This window comes from Neopelma chrysocephalum, unplaced genomic scaffold, assembly GCF_003984885.1.
Source record: "Neopelma chrysocephalum unplaced genomic scaffold, ASM398488v2 Primary Assembly neopelma1_22, whole genome shotgun sequence".
Lineage (NCBI taxonomy): Eukaryota > Metazoa > Chordata > Aves > Passeriformes > Pipridae > Neopelma > Neopelma chrysocephalum.
This window is the reverse complement of record NW_020897689.1, coordinates 14,247,401-14,273,940: the sequence shown is the minus strand read 5'-3', so window position 1 is coordinate 14,273,940 and position 26,540 is coordinate 14,247,401. Positions and strand designations below refer to the sequence as shown.

Below are 26,540 nucleotides of genomic sequence, written 5' to 3'. Positions count from 1 at the left end.
CTTCCCTGCCTCACATCCGTTTGTGGTTTGTAAAGAGAGAGAGAGGAGAGGAAAAAAAAAATCTCTTCCAAAAAAGCACCGGTCTGCAGATGTCTGCGAGAGAACCCACGAACCCTCCTTCTTCTACGGCAGGGCAGGTAACTTCGAGTACTTATTGTTTCCCCCACGCATCGGCACCGGGGCGCTCGCTCCGTGCGTGCCGCTCTTTATGGGAGTCTCAGAGTTGGTTCGCTTCTCCCTCCCTCCCTCCCTCTCGCTTGCTCCCTCTGTTCTTTTCCCGTTCTTTCTATTTTTTTTATTATTGTTGTTGTGATTGTTGTTATTTTTTATTTGGTGGGTTTTGGTGGCCGTGTGTTTTGGTTGCCCTCCACAGTGAGGAGTGGGCCCTTGGGGGAGGGGGGGGGATAAAGGGGGAGGCGGCGACAGCAGCCGGGCCCCCGCGCACCCCGGGAGTGAGAGGAGCGACAAGGCGCAGGAATGGCCGCCCCGAGCCGCCCGGCTCTCTCGGCTCGGCTCGGCCCGACTCGGCGGGCGGCGGCAGGGGACGCACCGCGCTCCGCTGCGGAGCTGCTGCTCCGAGTGTGCCTCACACAAAGGGGCCGGCAAAGGAAGAGCCATTTGCGGCCGCCGGGGACGGGGCTGGGAGTCGCGGAGAGGGGGCGCTGCCGCGCCCGCCATCCCGCCGCCGTCCCCGCCCTTTCCCGCCCGCCTTCCCCGCCCGGCTCCCGGCGCCGCCCGGCCCCGTCCCGTTACTATGGCATCTCCTCCGCGGCGGGGCTGGGGCCGGGCGGGAGGGCCGGGGGGAAGTGGCGGTGGGAGAGCGAGGGGTTCACTGGGACCGCCTCAGGCTACCAGTGTGGCCGCGGGCAGGTCCCTTGAGGCGCCTCTGTGAGACCCCCGGCCCATGTGCACGGCCGTGTTGCAAAGATGGGGTCAGGCTGCTCTGGCAGCCCTCTGAGGTTGACTGGGTCGAGCTGCCAGCAGAGTCCATAGTCTCCAGTCCCAGCAGAGTGGAAGCCATTGCCCACAGTTTGTGGTGGCAGAAATACGCGGTGATCCATGTGTATGCCCCAGAAACCAGGAAACAGGGGAAAGTATAAAGCACCAGTGAAACATCTCGTCAGCCGGCATCTGCCCCGTTAGATCATGGTGCTTAGGCCTGGCCGCACTGTGGGCAGTACTGACACAAGACATAGGAGGGAAACTTGAGGAGATGGGTAAACTAAGAGGGGAGGAAGAGGAAGAGAATGGGGCAGGGAAAATGAAGAGGAGTTCAATTAACTGCAAACAAGGGTGCTGACAAAGCAAAGTTGGGAATCCAATGGGATGCGGGAGAGGGATTGATGAGCAAAACAAGGTTTAACAGTGAAAGAAAGGGTGACTTCAAGACACCATGAGCAATCCCACTGAGTTTCCTGCTGAGTCTCTGGTAGTTTTAATCAGGACAGAAAGGATGGAAGAGATAGACTACAGGAAGGACACTGCACTGATCTTAGATAATGCCCAGCAAAGGAATTGTGTTATGAAAAAAAAGGAATGCCTTTCCTTCTTTAAATAAAAACAAATTAGTGAGTGCCACAAAAATAAGCTGAGGTAATGTTTAACAGGAATGGTTACATTTATCAATACTCACGAACATTTCCACCACAAAACAGGTGAAATCTGAAGAAGTTTTAAAGAGATTTGTAATGCACATTGTCACACAAAGCTGTCTTCTCGTCACTGAAAAAAATAAATCCATGGTGAAGATTTCAAGGGGACTCAGTATTACGGCAGAGAAAATCACAAATTTCAGGTGAAGAAATCACTGTTTGTGTAAGGCTATATATATGTATGCATATTGAGATGTATAATTTGTACCTCACATATTTTGATATTGTCAAGAGTCTTTCAAGATAATGTTAAATCATGACTTTCTTCCATGTCAAACCTGCTTTTGGTAAAGTCTAATTATCTGGAAAAAATACATAAGTAATGTAAACAAAACTCTAGAGAAAGCAGGTTTGAAGCAATATTCCTATTTCAGGATTATTTGATCAAAAACATCTCTGAAGATTCTTGGTTGTCAGTTCAACGCAGTTTAAGTCTGATGGTAATAAATGTTTTTCTTAAACATGCAATTACAAATGGATCTCAGTTGCTTTCTTTTTAATAATGTTTGAAACCCTTATAGCGTTGGAGAAAAAGCTTGAAAACATGACCTAGAAAAAGCTCCAGAAAGCAAAGGAAAAGACATTAACATACCAAAAAAAAAAAACCCATCATGATTTTTTGGCAACTGACTCATTATTTTGCATGTTTAGGATTAGACATTTTGAAAGTTAAAAAATCCTAAAAAAGACTTTCCTTTGCAAGAAATGTACTTGACGCCTGACAGATATATCACTGCTGCAAATGGCTGATATGTGGACCATAATTTGACAAAGTGAATGGGAGACAGATTGCAAGCTCCGTATTGAAAAGCTGCTGTTGAGAAACTTGTTATTCATGGACAGTGGATTAGTTTTAAGCCTGTTGTGGCGAGAGGTGGTAGAGATGTACCAATTCTAGATGCGTTGGTCTAGGCAACCTGGTGTATGCAGGCACAGCAATGACTAGATGACTAGAACATCTGATAATGAAAAGGGGAGAATTAGCTTTTTATTTATGTGAAATATTACTGACTATTGCCTTAAGAAAGGCTTCAAGTTCCTAAGAGTCTGTAGGAGTTTACAACTGTACCATTTGCTTTGCACAGCACTTCAAGTTATTTTCAGTACTTAATGATGCAGGCCCTGAGAGGTTATAAAATTTTTGCTGCTACTTACAGAGATGATTTAATCATTGAGATGGTAAAAACACCTGAGATTTGTGGCAGTTATCTGTACAGTTTATAAAAATTAAAAAGCTATATATTTTAATCCGTTAAACATTCTTTTGTTTTGTAGGGTACATTTTCTGTAGGGTTTCAGAATAAGGTATTTGTGGATACCAGAACCAAAAATGTTAATACTATTGTAGATTTTGTCTCTGTGGACTGAGAAAGTAAGCCCCTTTGCAGGATAATTCAAAGGTATATCAAACTTGGCCGCTGTAGCTCATGGAAGTGCATTTTCCAGAAAAAAAGTTGCAACAGATTTAAAAGAATGAATCAGTTTTTAGAAGCTTAAAAGGAAAGAACATTTGTTCAGAAGGGCATTGAGTTTTTAAAGCCATTCAACATTCAAGTGAATGTCTCCAAAGTCTTGAAAGAGGTTCCTATACCAGCAGATGAGAACAGTGTCATTGTTTTTCTTGTATAAATAGGAACAAATGGTTTGAGGAACATGATCTGTATCTGCCAATAGTAAAAAAGTTATTCTTTTAAATGCTGTCTGCTGGAATTGGACTATGTAGTGTGAATATTCTCCAGGCAACAGAGAACTCCTATGACATTCCTTACCAAACAGCACTGTGGATGCAAGAAGTCTAGATAGCCAACTGGAAACCTAAGGATGTCATTAGATAGACAAACCATAAATGGATCAGTAACTCCACTGGGCTGAAAATAGCTGGAGGTAGAGACATGGGGGTAGGGAATGGGGGGAAGTATTGTTCACGCTTGCCCTCAGTTCGGGCTGTCACGCCTAGAGCCATCATTGGCGGGAGAGTACTGGTAGAGCAGACCCTTGGTGTGAACCTGTCCAGCCATTTGCATGTTGTCATTGATGCTGTGCAGTGGTCGGACAATTAGAATTAAAAGAAACAAGTAAGTATGTCTGAGATGACAGGTTATTTTCTTGAGTGCCCTAGTGTCTGACTCAGCTGGTTTGACTAGTATGTTGGGGGACTATCACCAGGCATAACTCATGTTCTCAGCCAAAGAGAAATAGAAGTATCTTAGTTTAAAAAATAATCTAGCCCAACATCTTTTTGTTTTAATCTGAGTTATGTATACTCAGTTTTATCTGGTATCTCCAGATGTCTGATCATCTATTATAAAGAGCAGACTTCTTGATTTTCCTAGGAAGAAAGAAATGTGAGACTGTGGTGATGGCTTATTATTTATTATACATAGGCTAGGCACCACAAGAATGTCATCATGAGGCTGGCTCTTCTTTAAAGAAAAGTTTTCTCCTATGTATTTTTAAAAACAGCTGGATTGGAAAATCATTTTGCTTTTTGTTTTGTGAGCTGTACTTCGGTAGCCCAGAGGAACAGATAAGCTAAAAGGGGACCACTGAGATTTTGCTGAGAAAAGCCCTCATGCTGAAATTTTTTATTTACTTACTAACTCACAGGTCTGTTTATCTTTCAGAACAAAGGTCAATGCTTATCAATTTCTAGATAGTAGTTAATTAAATAATAATAGGATGAAGGGTCTCTCCCTTTTGTATGGATGTCCTGTTTCATGTTCTTAAACTGGATATGACACTTGGATCTGGGAAGATGCAAATGATAATGATATTAAGATTATAGAATATTTTAAACAAATTAATCTGGTGTTTTTATCAGAGTGAACTCAGATTCTTTTAGAAACTGATCTGTTTTAAGTGTCGACATTCTGTGTGTGCATTTATAAGTGAGCATAAATCAATGTGAAAAAAAGATTTTCAATATGGTATCAAAGCTTAGTAGTGTTGATATATATTTCAGAGTATTTAAACAGTGTAAGGCTACCTAATAGTGTGTCAAACCAAGTGTTGCCAAACATGTAATGAAAGAGGCAGCTATTTTACTATTTTAGTCATTGCTCCTGTCTTGTTTAATTCATTCATGCTGAAAATGATGGGCCCCAAATTATCACACTTGTATGAAAATAAATTGTTCTCTATAAGGAACTAAAGATCCCTTTTAAAGTTAAAGAAAGCCCCTGGCTTCCCTTTTGGTACAAAGCAGAGAGGAAACTTGAGCATGGCCGTGTCTTCTCATTCCAAACAAATGATACACAGCCAATTTAACAGCTAGAGGGGAAATAGACACATGGGCTGAAGTTGAGCTGTGTTTTGCATCTCAGAAAAGGTTCTTACGCGCTCATCTGCCATTGCCCACATTAGGAATTAAGCACAAAACATCTCACAGAATCAAGAACTTAAATAACCATGAGAGAAATATGAAAATGGAAAATTCACCTTACATATTTGCAGCTTTGATCCGTTCCCGTATGTTTCAAAGACACTGACAGCTGATTCAGTTGAAGTTACCAAATTTAATGTGGCCTTACAGACATACAAAATGTAGGACGGTCTCAAAAGAAAACATTTTGCTGAGCATTAGAATCAGATTATTTATCATGGTCAGAAAAATAAAGAAAAACATTAAGTTCCTTTTTTCCTCTTCCTATATGTCCTATCTTATTGAGTGATTTTATATGAGATAGGTTGTCCACATGGTATGCGGGAAGGCTCAGAAATACATCACAGTATGGTGTATGCTAGTTCTCAGTTGCAAGATATACCCAAGTGCTAAGGTTGCCAATTTTCCACTCTTCCAGTCATGAAACATCCAGAAGTATAAGAGATCAGGAATTTTTGGTTTCATGCTGTTTTTTTCTGAATTATACTGTAGGACTGTACTGGCATTTCACAGACTTAGACTTTTTTGAAGAACAATTTATTTTGCAGTTCAAAAAACTTAAATATTTCTAAATGTCTAAAAACATTTTGTTTTTTCTCCAAAAAGTGAGTATTCGTATAAATTGTATAAATGTTATCTGGCATTGTGTCTTATACAGATGTCTTGATAACAAATCAGTATAAATGGTTGATACCATTAAAAATACCTATCTGTATTTGCAAGTGTTTTACAAATGTATATATGAACGTGTTTGCTGAATAGTCAAGAGAAAGAAAAGATGGAACAGAGGACTGGTCACAAGCAGAGACAGGACTAGCCTGTATCCCTAGTTTTTATGTAGCATTCAAAAGGGAATTCCCATCTTCAAGACAGATGTCAAGCAGGTGATTAATTGGTTTTCAGTTCAGAACAATGATGTCATCATTCTCCTATTTAATAAACTCCCAAATAGAGCTGAATTGCCCCTGCATGAGCTCTCCTGGCACGAGGAGATTTTTGCAGATCTCCTCTTTTAAAACCTCTTTTTTGTGCTCTGCTGTCTCAGATGTTTTTTCTAGGGAGAAGTTTTCATTGTCCTTTATATTCACAAGGTCTCTATGAAGAGATGGATGTTTATTAAATCTCCAAGCAAGGTAGGTCTTTCAACAGGAGATTCCCAACTCAATATGTAAAAAAGTGGCCTATGTACCTTCTTTTAGGTGATTTTAATTAGTACTTCAAGTTCAAAATTATAGATGTTAATATAGAGAGATTCAAACTCTTGTTCTTTCTGAGTACATATATATATAGCAGAGAGTTCACAGAGTAAAAGATTATTTTTAGGCCTAGAAGGTATTATAGCTTATGTTTTTCTTTTCACTTTATTTTTTAACTAGAGAAAGTAAAAAGCAAAATGACTTGATTGAATTCATTCTCCTTCCTTAAAGGGCAATGTTTATCATCAGAAACGTACCACATAGGGGGCACAGTTGGCATTTCAAGTGCAGAAGGTTGTGACTGAGGTATAGTAAAAGTGTGTTGGGAGTTTCCGTTAGAGCTTCATGTTGTAGCAAATCAGTCGCATTCACGCTTGATAGGCTGATACAGATATGTCATCCACATGTCATCCACAATCAGTTTTTAAGGAGTGTGATAAACTGTTGGACTGCTGGCTTGAGAACAAAATTTCCTTCTTTGCTGAGACTTCAGCATTTTTCTGGTGGATCTCCAGGAACTTCAGATCCCCTTTCTTATAAGGTTTTTTCCCCTCAATGCAGCTGTCGCTCTCAAGTCTGATAAAAACTGTGTCTTCTTTTTCTGGGCTTTTTAGTTTGATAGTTTCTTGTCGTAGCTTTGTTCCACAATAAAAATAAAAGTAAAGAATTCCTTGGAAAACTCTAAGTGATAGAGTCAGCATTTACAGAATCACAACAGGTCTGACTGACCTTGGCAGCAGTAGGAGATCACCATTTCTCATGGATGAGCTTTTCTTGAAAGTCTGTCTTTGTTGCTGTATAAGGCAGAAATACCTTTCCTGGATGAATGCTACTACTTCGTGTTTCTCTTGCTCTTTAGCGGAGATTGTCTACTATTGTTAAATATTATCTGTTTAAGGAATATCTTCATTTCCCTTAATCCATGAAATTCTGTGTCTTGTTCTGTGGTATATTAAGCTAAATCTACATCAGTGGTTTTATTTTAAAGCCTTATATTATTTTGTTGTGGATTATTTGTTTGAGGATTTTGTATGTTTTACTTATATCACAGTCAAACTGCGAAGATTACTGTTTGTGGATGTTCTCCAAATCATCTCTTTCTACTCTGGCTACCAGAGAGTAATCAACACTGTTTTCTTGTTGGAATGACCATTGTCCTGTTTTTTTAGCAGTTTACAGGAATACCAGTTGAAGGGAATGAATAGTCTATATTGATTGTTCATCTTTAAAAAGAGACTCTTCAGTAGCATGTGTAAGTCTAACAGAGTTGAATATACCCCAAGCCATATTTAAAATGATTAAGTTTCTAACAATTTGTTGAGTCCATATAAATTTATAAGAGCTTCATGGAGACAATTGACTGGCTGCACAATGCACTGGCAATAATTAAATAAAAACAAAAAATGACTCAAAATAGAAGAGAATAAGAAGAAACACACTTGTTCACAGTTGTAGAATGTAGAAAAAAAATACCCATCCTCCTAAGATACCCTTTCCTCTCCTTGCAGTAGAATTTCCCTGCTTTCAAGTTTTATTGAGAAGACACAATTTGCAATTTGCCCAAGAAGTCAGCAGGCCCAAACTACTGTGCCAGAGGGCAGGAAGAGATGGTTTTAAAGCTGGAAGCTCCCTGGAAGGATGATCTGAAAACATCTTACTTTCTTTTGAATAAAGTTGTGACCTCCACGGGTTGTTGTTGTTGTATTCAGGAGGAGAGGGAAAAGTCTATCATGGAAGAAGGTCCCAAGGCATTTTGTGGGACAAAGTCTTAGTTCAGTGTCAACTGCAAGGGTCCGATTTAGTTCACTGGAGAAATACGTAATGGTATTTACATATGTATAAGTGAAACTGCATGGGGGGCAGGGAGAGAGCTGAAACGTGCTTACACTTGCTGAGAGTCATTTCATCTGCCTGCCTGTCTCCCATGAACATGGGATTTGTAAGTTATGTGTTAAAAAATAAAAGTAAAAATAGTCAGTTGCCGAGACTAACAATTATATACTTTTGCTTCATTTTTTTTCCAATTTTATGTTTCTATAAGCATTTAAAAAATGAAATTATTAAAAAAGAAACAAAAACAAAGAAACAAACAGACTGTCCAGGGCGGAATTTAACCCACAGAGAGGATGCAAACTGAAAGAACCTTAAAGGAGAAAATACCTTTAAGGTAAAATGAAAGATATTTAAGGAACCTGAGCATTAGTTCATTTCTGCTACAATGCCTAGCCACACTCAGGAGGAGAGTAAAGGGTAGGAAGACACAATATTTCTAAAATTCCATGTCTTTGTGGGTTTAAGTCAGATCCTTAACCTTATTTGAATATAGTATTTTTGTAGTTTAATATATTTCATACCGAATGTATAAAGAAGATTTAATAACTATCTCTTAGCTGTGGTATATCTCTACCTCAGAGAAAGCCAAAATGAGTTTCTAGTGAAATGGCTGACAGAGCATGCATGGTAAGCCTTCTATCAAATTGTTTCCAGTCTTGCTGATTTGTAAAAGATCTTTCGGAAAGATTCTGGCTTTTCATGTAGAATGTTAAAGTTTGATTCTGTGTCCCAAATTTATAAGACTAACTACATATAACCAGTACCATCTTCTGCTTTCTGAACTCCTGAGTTTACTTGCTGTCACATGGAATTTGTGCTAGTATTAAATGCAAGTTTCTCCCTCAAAAAAGAAAATTTTATTATAGTATTTTGCATATTTCTGGCTGTAATAGCAATTAAATATCTTGGAAGAAACTAATCAAATCCCTAGGCTCCTCTGCCTTTTTGTTTTTCTCTTTCAGAAGTGCGTCACAGATAAAGGACTAACTTTGTGAACACGCTCCTAGAGTAATAAGGACACAAAACGAACAATGCTTATGTAATTAGTCACTAGACTCAAGTGTTCCAGGATAAGATCTTCTGAAGTATCATAGCAGAAATATAAATGGAATACTTAGAGTTGCTGTTGTCAACTATTAAAACTGGAAGTTTTTTCCTGCAGTATTTCAGATTCTCTGCATAGTTTTGCATCAGGTGTTCCTGGGGAGTTGGATTGCACAAGGGCAGTGAACTGCTTTCCTCCCATCCCAGATGCAAACTAGCCCACTGGCACAATTTAAGACAACAGAGGCTGGACCAGTCTGCTTGTGTTTGCCATGCTTCCCTGGCCTTTTGCCTATCTTAAGTGATATAAAGGCATCTCTTGAAAGTGCTGCAGCTGTTATTCGAATTTTTAGTAGATTCAGTTTCCTAACATTCCAACACAAACGTTGGAGCACAGTAAACTTCAGTTGACTGGACATCAGAAGGTATAAACTAGCAGTGTTCATGCAGTCACTCTCGTGGGATTACTGCTGCTGAAAGTTGGGCCTACAGCCCATGTGTATTACTGTATATCTTCCAGCTACTTCCCAGAGTGCTCTCTGTACACACCCAGAAAGGCCAGATAATTTCTCCCTTAGCCTAATGGGAAGAAAATTGTGGTGCACACGTTATCACACATAGCTTAAGGGATATACTGCCATAATTACTAGCACTGCTTCTAAGTCAAGAGTTAGTGCAGGCACAGCATCCAGGTAGTATTAATAGTTCTGCTTTGGAAACATACTCAAATGTGCCTCTGTGCAATCTGGTGTTTCTGGTTCAGGAGAACCTCTGTGCTTTCTTGTCTTTTTGAACACTCAAAATCAAGGGTTGAGTTCTGTTTTTTTCTTTTTTACAGTTTGATTTATTTGGGAGTTGTCATTTGTAGCATAAAGAAGGTGTGGTTTTGCAGTAAGTTTCAGCAAATTTAAATCTCTGCTGCTGCTACTGAAAATGGTGGTACTGCTCTCCTTGCCTCCCTGCTTCAGCTGCATCTTTCTGCTGCATCTTTCTGCTGCCTCCCTAGGGAAAATGAGGTTGCTCCTGGCTTCACGATCAGCTGTGTCAGGAGCCATCTGAAAATTAGTGTGTGGCTCAGATCTCAGGTGGATCATTTTGGTATTTTTGATCTGGCTGACTCTGTTGCAGCATGAGAACTGATGATGAAACAGGAGAAGAGTATTTACCTAGGTCTGAGGCAAGGAGGGGAGGAAGAGTGGAGAGAGTGGGCCTGCCTCTTGGCACAATTCATACTTAGGTTAGCTCAAGCCAATAATGAAACTGCACCTAGGAGTCTGCCTGCTAAACTCAGAGGTGAAATGTGCTTCTGGAATTGAGGAAGAGCAAACACTGGAAAATTCCAATTTTTTTTTTTTTTAAGACTTATTTTCTGTGTAGCATAATATCCAGAGAACTTGAAGCAGAGTCATCATATAGGAAAAATAAATAGGAGTAGGTATTGAGTGGAAACAATAGTAAGAGCTAGACACCTGACATAGATTCAGTTTTCCATTTTTTTTCCGTGTAAATCCACTAATTTTCCCTAAAACATTCTTTGGTGGGGAGAATGTTCAAAATACTCTTAAACACACCAAAAATTATCAAAAAGGTACATGCAGTTCCTAAGCTTTGATTGGAATGAAAACTTGCAGAAATAAATTTGTTACTTTCTTTTTTTTTTTTTTGTAATCGATCCCATCCCTCTTCCTGCAGTTCCTACCTAGATGGGCCCATGAAACCTATGGTACTGGAGATGAAGTGATGCCTCTGAGTTATTCGGCATGTGAGTTGGGAAGGGAGCAGGGGGACTGTGAGGGGAAGGGAGGGGGAATGGGGGAAACAGATGGATCTGAGATTATGCTGCAGCTGAGATTGAAATAAAATTTCACCTTAAAATGGGGTGGCTGCTGCTTCTATGAAACTCTTGGGGATAATTCATCTGCCACTTGATAAATTGGCAGGGTTTCTTTCCAGGTTCTCTCCTCTATTCTCCATGCTTTGTGTGTGTATACATGTGTGTGAGGTATGTGTATGTAATTTTCAAGATGCCTGGCCCCTTTTTTCTCCTTGGCTAACTTCTGAAATAGAGCTGTCAGGATGATTCCAGCATTTGGAGCCATATTCTTCCTGACAGAGTATAACTCTTCTTCACAGTTTTCCTTTTTTATGGCCTGAAGTCAATGGGAATATTCAATGCAACCTAAGGTCAGGTTCTTGAATTTTAACACAATTTCCCATGAGAATTAGAAGAATGAAAATTCTGTTAAGACAGGGAATAAAAAATGGAACAGTAATATAAGGAGTAAAGACTTGTTATGTGGCTTTAAAAAAGCAGCTTGAAGCGGTTTCATATCTAGAGGGATGAGCTTCATTTAATCTGTCCAGGAATTTAGCACCACTCACAGTGTTACCAGTCATTTTTACAAAATGGTTGAACTCTCATAGCAACTGGCCCTGCTAGCAATCCTGAATTTCAGTAGGCCAGCTGCAAGAAGGTACATCCAATTAAGTAATTTCAAAAATATGTTGAAATATAGTGTATGCAGTCATATAAACCTATATGATGTGGAAGTTTTTTAAACAATGCCATAGTTGTATGGCTATATGTATAGCCCTGGGCTATACAGGGATACAACTACTCACTTCTAAAATACAGAAAAAAGAGTCAGTTATGAACTGGACAGGTTTGGCTGGTTCCTTTATTTCTGATCAGTGATATTATTTGATATCTTGGGAGGCAGAGATTGTGAACACTTTAGTCAACAAAAAATTTTGTAATCCTGAAAAGAAATGGTGATGTTCATTTATTTTCTGCAAAGAAAGAGGTTTTATGCCTGTGCCCACCTCCACAGAGTGGAAATTCACAGGGACCTAGTTTTTTATCTAGGCAATGTTTCTCACATATAAGTGGAAATTTTAGATCTCTCTAATATCATTTGAACTTTAAAAATTCTAAATTCTCTTGGTTTACATATTTCTGATGTCAAGAGACTTGGGTTTTACATTAGCGAAATAGGATGAGAATGAAGGTGTTGCTATTTAGAAACACTTTGAAGATGTAAGGTGCTGTATATATATAAATCATCAGTTTTGTATGAGTTTGGATGTGCTAAAAATGCAGTGCATTTCATTGGTGGTAAAGCGTCATGTTGATCAATGAAGGATCTGAATATTACATTTAGAGGAGAGTATTTTACTATATATGTTCCATTAAGAAAGACAAAATATGCTTTATTCATGTAATATTTCAAGCTCTTTCACTTCCCCAACTGTCAGCTGTCAAACTTTGTTGCCATCCTTACTAACAGCTGCAAAGTGAGACATTTCCCCCTTTTTGTGTTTGGAGGCACTTAGCTTTCAATACTAATCCTATCTTATCAATGGTTTAAAAAACAGGTTTTAAATGAAAACATCGGCTAAAAATTAATTTTTAACTATGATGTAGCATTGCAGGGAGTAAGATAAATTCCACAGAGTAAAATATGCTATAGGTTAAAAATGTAGAAGCAGTCTGGCTCATGGCAAGATGAACTACAAAAAATCTGGCTTTATAAATGATGACCAGTCCAGTTACATTTAAGCTTTTTGTGGAAAATCTACTCTATAGAATATTTACAGTACTGAAAGGAAAATGCTTCTGTTGATTTTACCCTCTCTCCTAATTTTTTTTAGTCTTTCCATAACAATTATTTCACATTCTGTTTTCAGCCTGCTTCATGTTTCCTTGTCTTGCCTCTCCCTCCCTCTCCCCCTCCTCCACACCCTTTCTCTCTTTCTCATATCATCTCAGAGCTGTTAGAAAAATGCTGTTTCTTTCTGTGTGATGTTCTTCAGCTTTAGCAATTTTCCATTTCACTTCCTTCTCGTTATACTTTTTTCATTTAATATTTGGGAAGAAAAACCATTCTATTTAAAGTTGAGCCAAATACACCATCACAATGTTTTGGCCCACATTAACTTTTTCAGATATAAAGTTTACTTGCTGTTTCCTGTGCTCTCCATTTGACTGTTATTAAAGGAGGAGGAGGGAAAAAGAAGGTCTTAACTTTTACCATCAGCAGTAGGTGTATTTTTACAATTGTCACTGTTACTTGTCTCTCGTCTGGTTTGCAGCAGCGTGGAAGCTCTTCAGGCTCGCTTACACAACCCAGGTCTCGCAGTAGCAAGACTTGTTTGTGGGAAGACACTGGTCTGGATCTAAAATAGTCAAAGTATGTTTTAGGGGGTGATACAATCTGAATGAGTTCTAAAGAGGGAAGTAAATTGAATTAAATACTACAAAAATTATTAGGACGGTGTGGTGTTGTGTGGGCAAGTGTGGTTATAAGAACTGGTTAGGAGGTAGAATACAAGTGATTTAAAGTAGAGTCCAGGATTTTTGAAATCAGAGAAGCCTTCATCAACAGAGCACCTTCTACTAGTAGAGGCTGTATTTTCAGAGTAAATGAAGACTGAAGAAAACAGTAAGGACTTTTATTTTACCACTGATTTGTGTATATTAGTATAAAAAATATTTCTTTGCATTTAATCCACGACTGTTCTGTCGTAGCTAAATATCTCCTTAGAGTTTGTATAAAAAGACTATATAAAAGTGGACAAAAATGATGATACCACTTATGTTACAACAAAGCTGGCAAATACTGAGATACAACAGCATTTAGACACCATGGTAATAGATGCCTTAGAGATACATACAAGAGAGACAAACAGAATGAGTCAATGTATTGCCCAATTTGCATAAAATTTTTCATAAAATAACTTGCAGTGTTTGAGAAAGAAAATAAATATTTGGTGTTTAGGTTGCTATGGTTTTGTGGTAGTGAAAAAAGCAAAACTATGAACAAACAGTCTAAGCTACATCATGAGTTTACTAAGCAGTGTCTTCTAAGTAACAAAGTGAATATGAAAAAAGGCTTTAATTATGTAGAGGTTAGATGTGATACCAGCTAGTGTAATGACAGCCTTTCCTGTGCTTTTTGCTTAAAAAGCAAATTTGAACCACTGATTTCAAGTAACTCTGAAGAGGGTTGTGCAGCAAGTGCTGTGAATTTCTGTTTACCTCCTTACTTTTGTCTTACTGCTTTGGACTTGGTGACAGAGCAGGGTTTTGTCAGCCTCTGAGAGCATATCCTGCTTTTCCTTTCAGTTGGGATGAACATGTACTCTATTTTACTGTGCTTCTTTTTGAGTCAGAAGCATTTCTAAGAGATTCTTCAATCCAAGGGGGATGAGTGCTTTCCCTTGCATGCTCTTCTAGACTAACATCTGGTTTTAGCAGACTACTTAAACACATGCCTAAGTGCATCCTTAAACACTTTGTTGGTCATATGCCTAAAGGAGTACTGTAGGCATTAAAGAGCAGAATATTCTTAAGTGCTTTTTTGAATAGGGGCCTAAATGGGAATGAAAAGAGAATTATGTGCCTTTTTTTAATTGGGTGTATTAATTAGCCAAGTATATATTTCATTTACTGACATTATCTTTTGTAGTTATGTAACTTTAAAGACTACAGTAAAATACTTCATCCAAATTTTGTTTAATGTATATGTTTTAATAAGTACAGTTTTCCTCAGTATAATTCAGCTGCAAAGGTATTGATAAAGAGTAAGTTGTAGCTTCCATTCAGCAGCCATATGTTGCTAGCAAATGAACTTGCAATTCTGAAAATAGGTTTTAGGGGAGATAAAGAAAAAAGAAAATTGACAACTTCATGATAACTTTTTGGAAGGTGCTTCAAGGTCTGAGAATTTTGTGTGCCTTTGCTACAGTGTAATTATTTTTAATTGTTGCACCTGGCTGAGAAGGCAATACCCTATTTTTTTCTGTTAGAAGTGAATGAATGAACAAATTTAAGAATTAAGTACCCCAAACAGAATAAACATGCTATTTTGCAGATTATAAAGCATATGGCTCTGATAATGCAGCTCAAGGAAGTCATACTCTTTTCTAATGGGTGAATGGCTTGAAAAGTGTCCTACATCACAGTATGGCAAAACTAGTTACTTTATCTAATTTACAGGCCATTTACTAGGGGCAAGAGTAAGAAAATTAAGGATAACTTACTATATCCACCCCTCTTATGAAACTGCATGGTAGTCTTGTAAGCTTCCATAGGAGGCAGGGGAAGACCCTGAGAATAAATTATAGCAAAATTAAACATCAGAATTACACTAGGGTTACTCAAATTGGGGCTGAATGGAATAGGCACCTAGAATATATTTTTTTAAAATTCTGTTTTACTTTTACTGAAAACTCTATCAAGAATGGTGTATTTTGCCAATATTTTTCCTTTCAGATAACTTTAAATAAAAGGAAACTATTCCTCAAATGCATATTTGTGCAAGCATTTGGAATGCAGTAATTCTGTGAGCAATTTCAGCTGTGGGCATCTGTATAGCAAAAAGTAGAAAAAAATAAATACATCTTTGGAGCTAAATTAAATTGCTCTACCCAAAGAATTGGGATCAGCCTTTTATAATTTGGACATGAGAAAACTGAAATAAAACTAAAAGTTCATGCTAGTTTCTCCACTGCTTTCAAATGCCTTTGTAAAATGAAATTAAAATGGAGTACAGGGACTGACATAGTTAACAAATATTTTTCTCTTCATTTTCAACATGTACTCATCAATGTGTACTCATCAAAATTCAACAAAAAGCAATGGTCTGTCTAAGCAGGAATGATCATATCCAGGATAGTAATTTGCATAGTGTATGTCAGTGTATTCATGCACATCTATGTCTATGGAGACAATTTAGGGAAGAGAAAGAGAAAAGGCAGTCCTGATAGTATTATTTGTAAAATATCTCTACCCTAAATGATGTTGCACCAGCTAAAAGACTTATTAGGTTACATGTGCCTGACTCTCCAGAGTTTTGCATCTCGGCAATAAAATCTGCACAGAGTCACTTATCGTGTCAAAGGGTAAGTGGTATTTTTTGGGGTATCATTTGGAGAGATGAAAAAAAACCACTACAGTTTGAGAATTTATAGGTATATAGACATGACCTATGAATGAGTGATCTGCAAGATTATGCATCAAATGTACTTCAAATGGCAACATAAAAGGCATTTCTGTGTATAAGTGTTAGATGTCTCTTTTAAAGTTTGAGTTACTTTTAGTTCTAGCCCTCCCTCAAATGCTTCTGGATGCTTCCAAATGCAATATCACAATGACAGTCAAAAAAACATGGAGTGGGTTCACAAAGGTATAAGGAGGTGGATTTTGCAGTGTAGAGGGGTTTGTTTTATTAGCCTGAAGCAATTTGTGTTGCAGGCAGGCCAGCCTGTCTTTGCTAGCACTGTAATGTAGTCACATTCAGCAGTCTCCTCAGCTGAAGTCCAATAAAGATATCTGTGGGGGCTTATAATTTTTTTTAAATGGTATGATTTTTCCAGTGAGGATATTGGTTTTGAGTCTGCAAAAATCAACACTTTTGATTGACTTTAATAATATGAACAGTGCAGTCCTTTGGGAAAGGCCTTTATTTACCAAAAACTTATCAGGCTGGACTCTATGGACCTTTTTGCTTGAGTACTGTGAGTACTTATTTTGCCTAATTTCAAAATACCCCAGATCAGCTACAGGATAAGGCCAAGACCATTTGCATCCTGAGTTATCAGTGTCTGCAGTACAGAGACGTCTTTTTTTTGGATGTTGCCAGGAGAAATGCAGTCTTAACCATGCATTAACCATGCAGAGCAGCATGGTCTTTTATGTCATATTCAAGCACTACTGGCATTCAAAAAGTAAGCATTCTTTTCCTCAACTAACCTGTATAACCTAGCCTGGTAGCTGTTAGTGGTCTGTTAAGTATATGTGTGGAAATTTTGCCCTCCCGCACTCCCACGTCAAAAAGATTCCCAACTAATGGTTTCCTGGGTGTCCAGGGATAAGGGACTGCTAAGGGCTTGGTAGCTAGGGGCTTCTCTTATGGAAAGGGAAACTTAGTTGTCTTTTGGGCTTAATTAGGTATTTAATTTTGAAAAATTTACTGTGTTTTTAATCAAGTGATGAATCCTGGGTCTTCCCTGCTGCAGGATGTAATCCGCCTTGCTCACCTTGCTACCATCTGGCTTTCTGTATCTCTCCTAATGGAAATTTTTGGCAGGAGAAGAGCTGGAAAATACTTCTGCATTGGGCTGTCTTTGGGAGGAAAAAGTGTGTGAGGAAAGACTCACTCCCCTTAATTCATGAAAAAAGTGCTTATAAGAATGTATGTTATGACTCTTGGGTGGAAAGAGGTGTCTTCCTCTATGTATGCTAACATATCGTAATTGTATAGATTTATGGACTTCAAAAAGTCCCTTCCCTTTCATATTTCCAGTCTCTCCTAAGTGCACTGACTTTCCATGTGCCATTCCTAGCTCTCCCCAAGAGTTGTTGAGAAATTTTGCATCTTGTTAAGAAATTGTTAAGAAACTTTTTAAGAAATTTTCCATCTAAGTTTGGTGCCAGAAATTCTATTAAGTGGTAGGCTCTCCCCTCCCCACCCCCAAAAAGAAATTTTATTATGTTAAAAAGTGATTATACAGTACATTACTGGAGTGGGGAAAGACTGAAATTGCTCATTATGCTCATTTTTCAGTATGTGGGTGGACTGTGGTAAAGCAAAATGATTCAAAAGTACTGTTACCAAGAACTCAGCACTAGGGAATCCTGAGGGCAGAGGCACATCTTAAACCCTTTCTTCTTCAGAATTTAAAAGCTTTACTTATATTCAGTTGGGATTCTCTTTTTTTTTGTACTGGATTTTTCTTTAATCTGCCTTAAAAAAAACAGATCACAAGAGAAAGGTTGGGATTTGGAACAAAAACCATTGGGCAGAGTGATGGCCTTAAATTTTTTGAAAATACATCCAAAAGAACCTTATTTTAGTCTGTAAGGTCTGATGCATGTCAGGTGCCTAGGTAAGGGGCACAAAAGGGGTCAGTCTAAATTTTTCCTATTGGAAAAAATGATGGTCAACTCCAAATTGTTCACCCCACCTTCTGGTTTTCTTGGTCCTTCACCATTGATTGGAAGGAAGAACAAATTAGCTTGTCACTTAGGAAATAGGCATTTTACTGAGATTGGAACACTGTCCTTAAAGATCATATTTCCTAAGATATTTTAGTGCTAAAGAATAGAGGAAAAAATACTGATTGGGATTTCCAGAAGGTGTTTAACTCCCACTGATTTTCATGGGACACTATGAATGTTTTGAAATCTAATGAGGTTCCTGAGTACCTTTGTAAACAAGGTCTGCCATCCTGACTTTCACTGAAAACAAATAAAATAAAATATATTAAAAGCTAAGTCATACGAGAAAATCAAAATTTGATGCTTTAGACAGTTCAGTAGCTTTCCAAAATTAATCTTTGCCTTCTCACTTCTTAGTAATTGGATCATCTTCTTATTTAAGATAGTCGGGATGCACCATAGGATTTTATGAAGAAAAAAATTATTTATGAACATAAATTCAGCAAAGAATTGCTGGTAGTGGGAAAAGTTAAAAATTTAACTTAATTTTTGCCCAGCTGCTTATATTCATTTTTTCAGACACCAGAGATTAGGACTGGATTTTTGTTTAATGAAGTCTACCTGCTGTTATGTTACTGCTATTTCTAAATGGGATGTCTCATTTCTCCTAGTATGGAGCTCTACAATTCCATTTTATTGTTCAAACGAAGTGATCCTTCCTTTGCTCTGAGCTCCACTGACTTCAAGAGGGTGTAGTGCCAAGGTGTAAAGGTTTCCATGTAGAGTAATTTGCAGGATTCAGCCTGAACTTGCGTGTATTTGTCTTTCTTGCAGCTGAAATATGCTATTTATCGTGTAATAGCAGCATGACTAGTCTTTTAGTAGGGTATTACAGCAAGCAAACAGCAGTATGTTCATGTTAAACAGTAAATTGTATAGAGTTATTAACATATGAGAACAAGTACATGGAACACTTATGAACTAAAATGGAGAGTGTGTTTTGATAAAGTGATTTTTTCCTAGGTATGTTACTAACACTTGTATTATTATGCAAATAAGCAAATACTTGTAGAAATCCTGGGAGGTCTTTGATAAAACTTTATTTTGTTCATTATAATAGAGGAAATTAAATAAATGCTAACTTCTGCAATGAGTGAAATAATTTAATTCCAAATATGATAACTGTAAATTTTGCATACTTAATAAATGTCTTATTTCTGTATTCAGTCATGATCTTTAAGTTTTAACTAGTTTACTACTGAGTTCAATAATTCCAGAAGTATCATTAGTCACGTGTTACTTGGCTAAAGCAGCCATTCCACTACACCTTAAAAATATTTTTGGTACATTTACAAAGACAGTAACTTCATATATTGCTTCCTATTACTGTGAGAAAATGTTGATAAATTTAAGTATCCTCTGTGTGGTAAGCATTTTTTGGCTTTCTTTTTTTCAGAATAAAAGAAAAAAATCTCTATTGAATGTGCAATGGAAGCAAGTGTTTTTCCAGTTCAGCAGTTTCTGCTGAATTGTAAACAATTGGGTTGTTTCAAAAGGAGAGTAGCATGGTCTGTAACTCCGACAGCTAGTAGTAGTTTAGTTTACTGCTTCTACCACCTGCCTTCTGACTTAATACTGGAAGCAAGAAGCATGCAATTAAGTATGAGGAAATGAAAATAAATGACACTGTTCATTGCACATTACAAAGTGCCTGGCAGAAAGAATGCAGCTTGCCTGGACCTGATGACCCCAGGGGAAAACATGTCTCATGCCTGGGAAAGTGCCAGTGAATCAGATACTGACCCTGGTTTTATCTGTTATCAAATGCTTTGGTTTCCTTCTTAGCAATTTGAATCTTTTTTTTTTTTTTGGTAATTATAATTGACTTCTGCAAAGCAGGGAGATATTAAAGTAAAACGTGCTGAGTGTGTAGTAGAAGCTACAGGACACCAAACATGCAGGGATATTTTCTTAATAATTTATTGCGAAAAGTTATTTGAATTACATCCCGAATTGAACCAATTTGAACTGGTTATTAAAGTCTGAGTCTTATTCTAGAGGTGAAGAGCTTTTTGAAAGATTAATTCTATCTAAGCAGCAATATTGTATTCAATGCAATATTACTGGGTATATAACTCAAACCCTGCCCTCACCCCAGAATCTGAATGCCTAAAACCCGTTTCATTTTAAAATGCCTATTCTGTGAATGCCATACCTTTTTCCCTTATATGGCTCATACAGTTGTTAGAACATAACATTAATAATTGGTTTTTAATCATTCATCCTAAATTCTGTAAGCACCTTTACAAAGCTAAGTAAATGCTATCCTGATATTACAGAATAGGAAGAAACTGCACCATAGGGAAATCTGGTGGCTTTCTCAGAACACGTAGGACATCAAAGAGTAGTTGAAAGTGAGATAACCAATCGGGCAAGAACATAAGTCATGTTATTGTGCTACAGAAGTCAAATTCATCCTTTTTTTGGATGAATTACAGATGAATTAACACATTACAGATTACTGTAATGCATTAATTCAGCCACTAATCTCTGATTTAGATGGCCATATATAAATGGTGAGGAAACTTTCATAATGAAAGCAGAAGCAAGTAGAAACTTTCATGTCTTCATGAGCTGGTACAAAACTAGAACTCAGATGAGATGTGCCTAAATTTGTAAACTTTCCAGTGAAGCTAAATAGCCAGAAAATATTAAAAAATAGATAATTTCAGGTAGAAATGCTGCCAAGACTTAGTGGGTTTTAATTATTTCATCTTGAAGAAAAGAGCATCTTGGTAGCTTGATGGGTCTTGTTTTGAGTATTATTTTTTTCACCCCATAACCCAAAGTAAAACTCAAGGGTGCAAACTCAGGAGGAATTGAAACCTTATAGAGAGTCACAGACCCTCCATGCCAAAACCTCCAACTTTCACACTTCTGGCTGTATGCAAGTACGTTGATCTTCTCTTTCTCTCTTTAATATTGCATGCACACTCTGTAGTGGGATTTTTCAGTTTTCAACCACATTTTAGGTAAATTCCCTATGTTCTAAGAAAGGTAGTCTTCTTTACTTCATTTCTTCATAGGACATTTTAGACCCCAATAGAAAAAAAAGGTATTTGAATGTCAGTCATTCAGTCTCTGCTATTTAGAAAGCATGTCTTTCAGAGATGCTTTCTATCCATAGTCCTGCACAACTTGAAATATGGTTGACAGCTATATTACCACACTGCAGATTGCAAAGCAATTCACATTCACACTTCTAAGTGCCTCTCCTTTCAAGACTTATGGATGTATGCCAAATTACTTGCATTGTGGTATATGGCCTTCTATATGTACTTTATAGAATAGGCCTTTTTTTTTCATTAAAATCAATGAAGTAGAGACCAAAAGAGCTGTTTTGAAGTGTTTACTAGATGTCAGACAAGGTTAATAATAAAATACTGTAAAATAATGTATAATATGCATCTTCAACCTATTTCAGAGTTTATCTTTAAGAAGGTATTTTTTCAATTTAGGGTGGAAATTTCCCGGCTAAATTTAAATGTTGAGTAGTGTTAAGTTCAGCTGTCATTGTTTGCTCCCCATTACTGTCTCTGTAAAAAATGAATATGTGATTTCATACCCTATTTAGGCAGTGTTTCCAAATGTAATGGACCAGCATCCATTTAAGGAACCTAAGGTCCTGTGTTATCAAAACCATCACAGTTATCTCAAATGAAATGGGAAAGAGACAAGATACCCTCCAATGCCATTTTTGCTAGAAAATTAGTGACTATGCCATATCATAAAGCCTCGTTCTTAGTCACTATGTTCACATATTTCATTACAGCAGTTCTTTTTCAGACCAGTTAAAGTGGATGATCAGCAGGGGTGGTAAAATTACTATGATAAATGAGGCAAGCTGGTAGATTTTAAAAATATAGACCTATGACAAATATTTTAGTGACAAACCTAATTTTTGGGGAGAGGATAGAAGAAGCTTTAAAGACATCTGGGTAAAATATGGACTTAAAAAAATTTAGTCAGTCTAATGAAAGATTGACCTGAAGAGGGAGGAAAGGCATAAAAATGAGTGTATGATGGTGGAGGGTACATTGCACCTTTCTATTTATTTATTTACTTTTTCAACTATATTATTAAAGTTTCCCTTAGGACTACAGTACCTAGAAGAAAGCAGCAATACAGTTTTTAAAATGTCTTGATATTTAGAGGAAAGAGAAGGAATACATGGAAATCACTATCACTGGCTGTTGTCTGTGATTTTTTTGTTCTTGTTAAAAGGGTGTGTTTTGCCAGAGTGAGGCAGGTATAAGGTGGGCTACTTACTTGTTTTTCCTTATAACATTATGTTTTTGTAGCCCAGAGTTCCAATAGGTTGTGTTCTCCAAAGGATAGATGAATTGCATGCAGTGTTTTTCTCTTGAACTGTAGCATATGTGAAAACTCTTAGTCTTGTATCTCAAAGATGGTCTCTAAAATCATGTTCTGTGGTTAGGAAATGTCAGTATGTCCGTTTATCAAAATAACTTGAAAGAAACTATAGGGAACAGGGACCTAGATATACTGGAGTAGTTGCACTAGGTAATTCTCCATAAGTAAGTTTGAAAGTGAAGCAAACTGATACCCTTTAAAAGAATGTTGGCCTAATTAGTAAGACAGAAAGTTTGCTGGTTAATTTCAAAGTATAGAAAAGAAATTTCTGGTTATTAAATATAGTCTTTAAGAATTTCTATACTGGGACACACTTCCCCTTGTCTCTGAAAATAACCCATGAAGTGTACAAGTAGGTTATAGCAAGTTATAGGTTATAGTGCAAGTATGGCACAGTCCTTCTTTTGATATGCCCACGTGCGCTTGGCAGTTGTTTCTGGTCACCCTAACTGCCCTCAGTTCATCTAATCTCTTTCAACATCTATCAAGTGTGTCACAGCAAGAAAGTTTGTCCACTGAAGTGGTGGAATGGAAAAACAGAATCTCACAAGTGAGAAGTATTAATGCTTTACTTCACCAAGCTGTAAAGAATCAGCCATGGTTACATAACCCTTTTATGCAGGGTTTTGGCATCTCTAAACACCTTCAAATCAGGTGATAAAAACCAGCTTAAGTATGCAAAAAGAGGCTGGAAGAAGCATGAAAACAAACAAAAGGCAGAAAAATGAAAAAAGTTGCAGTTTATGTTAAAATAATTCAAATTTAGGAAACATTTTAAAGGACTTGGTAGTTCTTTGCCCAGGCTTTCTCTTGCAGGCCAACCAGATGCTGGAGATGAGGAAAATGTGGACAAATAAGATGCCTGAAGTGGTTTAGAATGCACATTACTGCAAGATGTGTTGTTGGGTCTATAGGAAATTACTTGATAATAGCAGAATGCAGTCAATGGAGAAAAATGAATTTCAACTCAGAACTACTGATGCTAAATTTGAATTCTGCCCAGATTGCTGGAGAAGCCCTCTCCAGAAAATAGAGAAAATTATGGCGCAACAGTGACTTCCACCTGCTGCAGTCCTGAGATAAAATGTGGGTGCCAGGATATTACTTCTCAGCTTTTATTAGCTCATTGGCGGCTTTTGTAAATGTTTTCCAAGAGAACTGCTCTGGAGACTGCTAGCCAGATCTTCAGCTGCTGATAAGAAAAGACATTATAGGTGTGAGGAAAACATCAAATTCTCACTTGAAGTCCTTGGTGTCTTTTGCAAGGACCTCCTGCCAGAATATTTTGGGCTAGGTCTTTAGTTTGTCTATTTTTGTCCTCTGTTATTAGCCCCAAAGACCACAGCAAGTCCAAAACTGTGGTCTATTAAAATCCAATGTGTCTTAAAATATATTGAAAGTGAGCTTATATACTTGTCCAACAGAAACATTGGAGACAACTCTCTACATTTTTGGTTTAGCTTGAAAGCAGAGACCCAGGTCATGGCTGCTGGTCCAGTGATGCAAAATAGAACAAGACCAACCTTCGAATGTAGCAGGTAAAAGTTGGGGATACTGGTGTTTCTTCAGAGTGTGCATCTATGTATGATCTGGTATGATATCAAGTCTGCCTCAGAACATATCTTGCATTTTTGGTCCCAGGATTGTGTGTAAGTGAAGTATCTGCTATTGGCAGAATACGGAACAGTCTCGAAAAAATAATGGGAGGTGGTGATTTTTTACAGTGGAAAGGAAAAATCTCTTCAGAAGACAAAAAATGTGATCTATTAGCATAATAATGTCATCAAAGATCAAGTGTTATAATATTTTATATTTTTCCATTGGTGTTCCATGAACTTAGAACAATAGCAGGTTAATATATCAAATTATACATAAAATTTTCCCACTGTATGTAGCTGTTCCATATATTGCTGTTATATCTTCTGAGATGAAGTAAACACAGAATGTAATGTACTGTACATAAATATAACACTACTGAAACATAATAAAAATTTAAAAATAGCTTTTTGCCATGCGAACTGTGTCAGAATCTCTCAGTTGGCTAGCTGAAATGAGAAGGCTTTTTTCTTTTCCCAGAAATATACCAATTTCAGCAAAACTGCAGTTTCAAGAATGATTTTCTGGTTAAACCTGAATAAAACTCAGCATACCCAACCAGCCAGTGGATGTATGTGAACCAAGAGAGAATAGAGGTCAGTTTGTTCTTCTGTCTGTTTTACATAAAAGGCTTGAACCTGGATTTTCCATTTAGGTGAATGCCCTCCCTCTTGCTGGTAGTTTCAGTTTCCCCCACCGAATGTGCTCCTGTCTTTTAACACATGTAAATGACCATTTGGAAGATAGAGACTGAGACCTGTTCTAGCATAGCAACCTGGGAACTCAAGGGGAGGAGATGATGTTCATGTTCTCAGAAAACTTTTGAATATTTCCAAAATCAGAGTTCTGACAAATTTGAAAGTACCAAAAAGGACATTTGAAAGATATTAATGTACTCTTGAAAGAGTAATATTTCAATAGGTAAACACTGCAACAGTAAGCAACCTTTTTATTTACTGTAAGCAAAGTAACGGTAGGTACCAGAATTCGCATGGCAGAGAGAGGAATGTTGCCTGTGTTTGTAATCTGTGGAGACAGTGACAACTTCTTTTTACAGCTAACAAGAGCATGAATTCAATTCTTCTTACAGACTTCTGGAAAAGCACACCCACTAAGCCAGCTGCGGCAGGTCTGCCCATGCTGTGGACAGCTGAATGTTGGAGCCAATTGCTGATCCACCAGTGACAACGAAGAGCTCAGTGCTGCATGGGCTGAAGCCAGCATGAAACAGTAAAAAACGAAGACAAACCCTCACTACGTTCACTTCTGTGGCCTTATATGAGTTTGCCAGAATACCTTCTCACCCTGCATCTCATTTCTCTGTCAAGCAGTCTCCTGAAACGTAAATTCTTTGCTTGTCCCCGTGATATAAAATTTTACTTTATTTAGAATGTTTGACTCTATTTGCAGAGGCAGGGTAAAAAAGCATTTTATTTGTGCTACGAAATGAGAGAGTGGAGCAAGCTTCTGCAAGCAGGCTGATTTGTTGAGTCAAATTTATACTCTCATTTTGAGTGTGGAGCTTATACCATTCTTCACTTCACAGGAAAAGATATACTTTACGCTAATGCATAGTAATCTCTGTACAATCCCAACTCACTTTCTCTGCTTTCAGCCACACCCTAGTGGGAAATTTCTCTGAGAAATTAACATGGGAATTGGCTCTTAACTGCATTTTCAAATATATTTGTCAGTTAATTTTTTTTGTACTGGTATGACAAAGAAATTATACTACTTACTACTAATAGATCTGTGATAACAGATAAAACCCAGACACTGAAAACTCCTACATGTACTACTTTCCTAGTACATTTTGAACACGAATTCAGTTAAATGACTCTTATTTTCAAAACACATTTTAAATTGGAAAAGTGATGAGTGAAAAAAAAAATAAGGCATTGTGTTTAAAAATCTAAAAGGTGGTGTGTTGTTTTCACCAAATAATAACTATTAAGAGTGAAGTTGGCTATATAGAGTCTTGCACTATTTTTATTTTTTTGTGATCAGTATAGTAGAGTGGTTGTATATAATAGATAATGCCAGCTATTTCAGTATAGGTGTCTTACAGAAGCTGAATAAATAAAAAGTGACTTAGCTTCTATTTACCTTGCAGCAGGTGAACAAATAAGGTGACAGTGAAATAAATTATTTTTTCCTGCCAGCTAAGCATGTCGTCAATCCTTCTTACTAAAGTAATGAAGCAGGGAAACAATATTTTGTTTGCTTTTCACTGTGGTGAAGGAGTTTTACATCAAAAAGGAAGATAACACTTCAAATTTAAGGATAGCTGTGCCTTGGTATTACAGTCTGCCTACTAAGTCATGTACTGCTTTCTGTTTTAAAACAATCTGAAACAGCTCTAGACTATCCTGTCATGAATATTGGCTCCTAGAAATTGTTTGCATAACTTGTAGAGAACACATATGGGCAATTTATTTGGGTCTCAGAGTCACTGTGTTGTG

General features: G+C 37.5%; 1 long non-coding RNA gene across 1 annotated transcript; it reads left to right on the top strand.

Annotated features, from left to right (window-relative positions):
* The first annotated feature begins 25 nt into the window (after positions 1-25).
* On the top strand, positions 26-26,499 carry LOC113980603. The gene is made up of 3 exons (XR_003538182.1): positions 26-137; positions 10,800-10,869; positions 25,169-26,499. It is a non-coding gene; the product is annotated as an uncharacterized LOC113980603 (long non-coding RNA).
* The last annotated feature ends 41 nt before the right edge of the window (positions 26,500-26,540 follow it).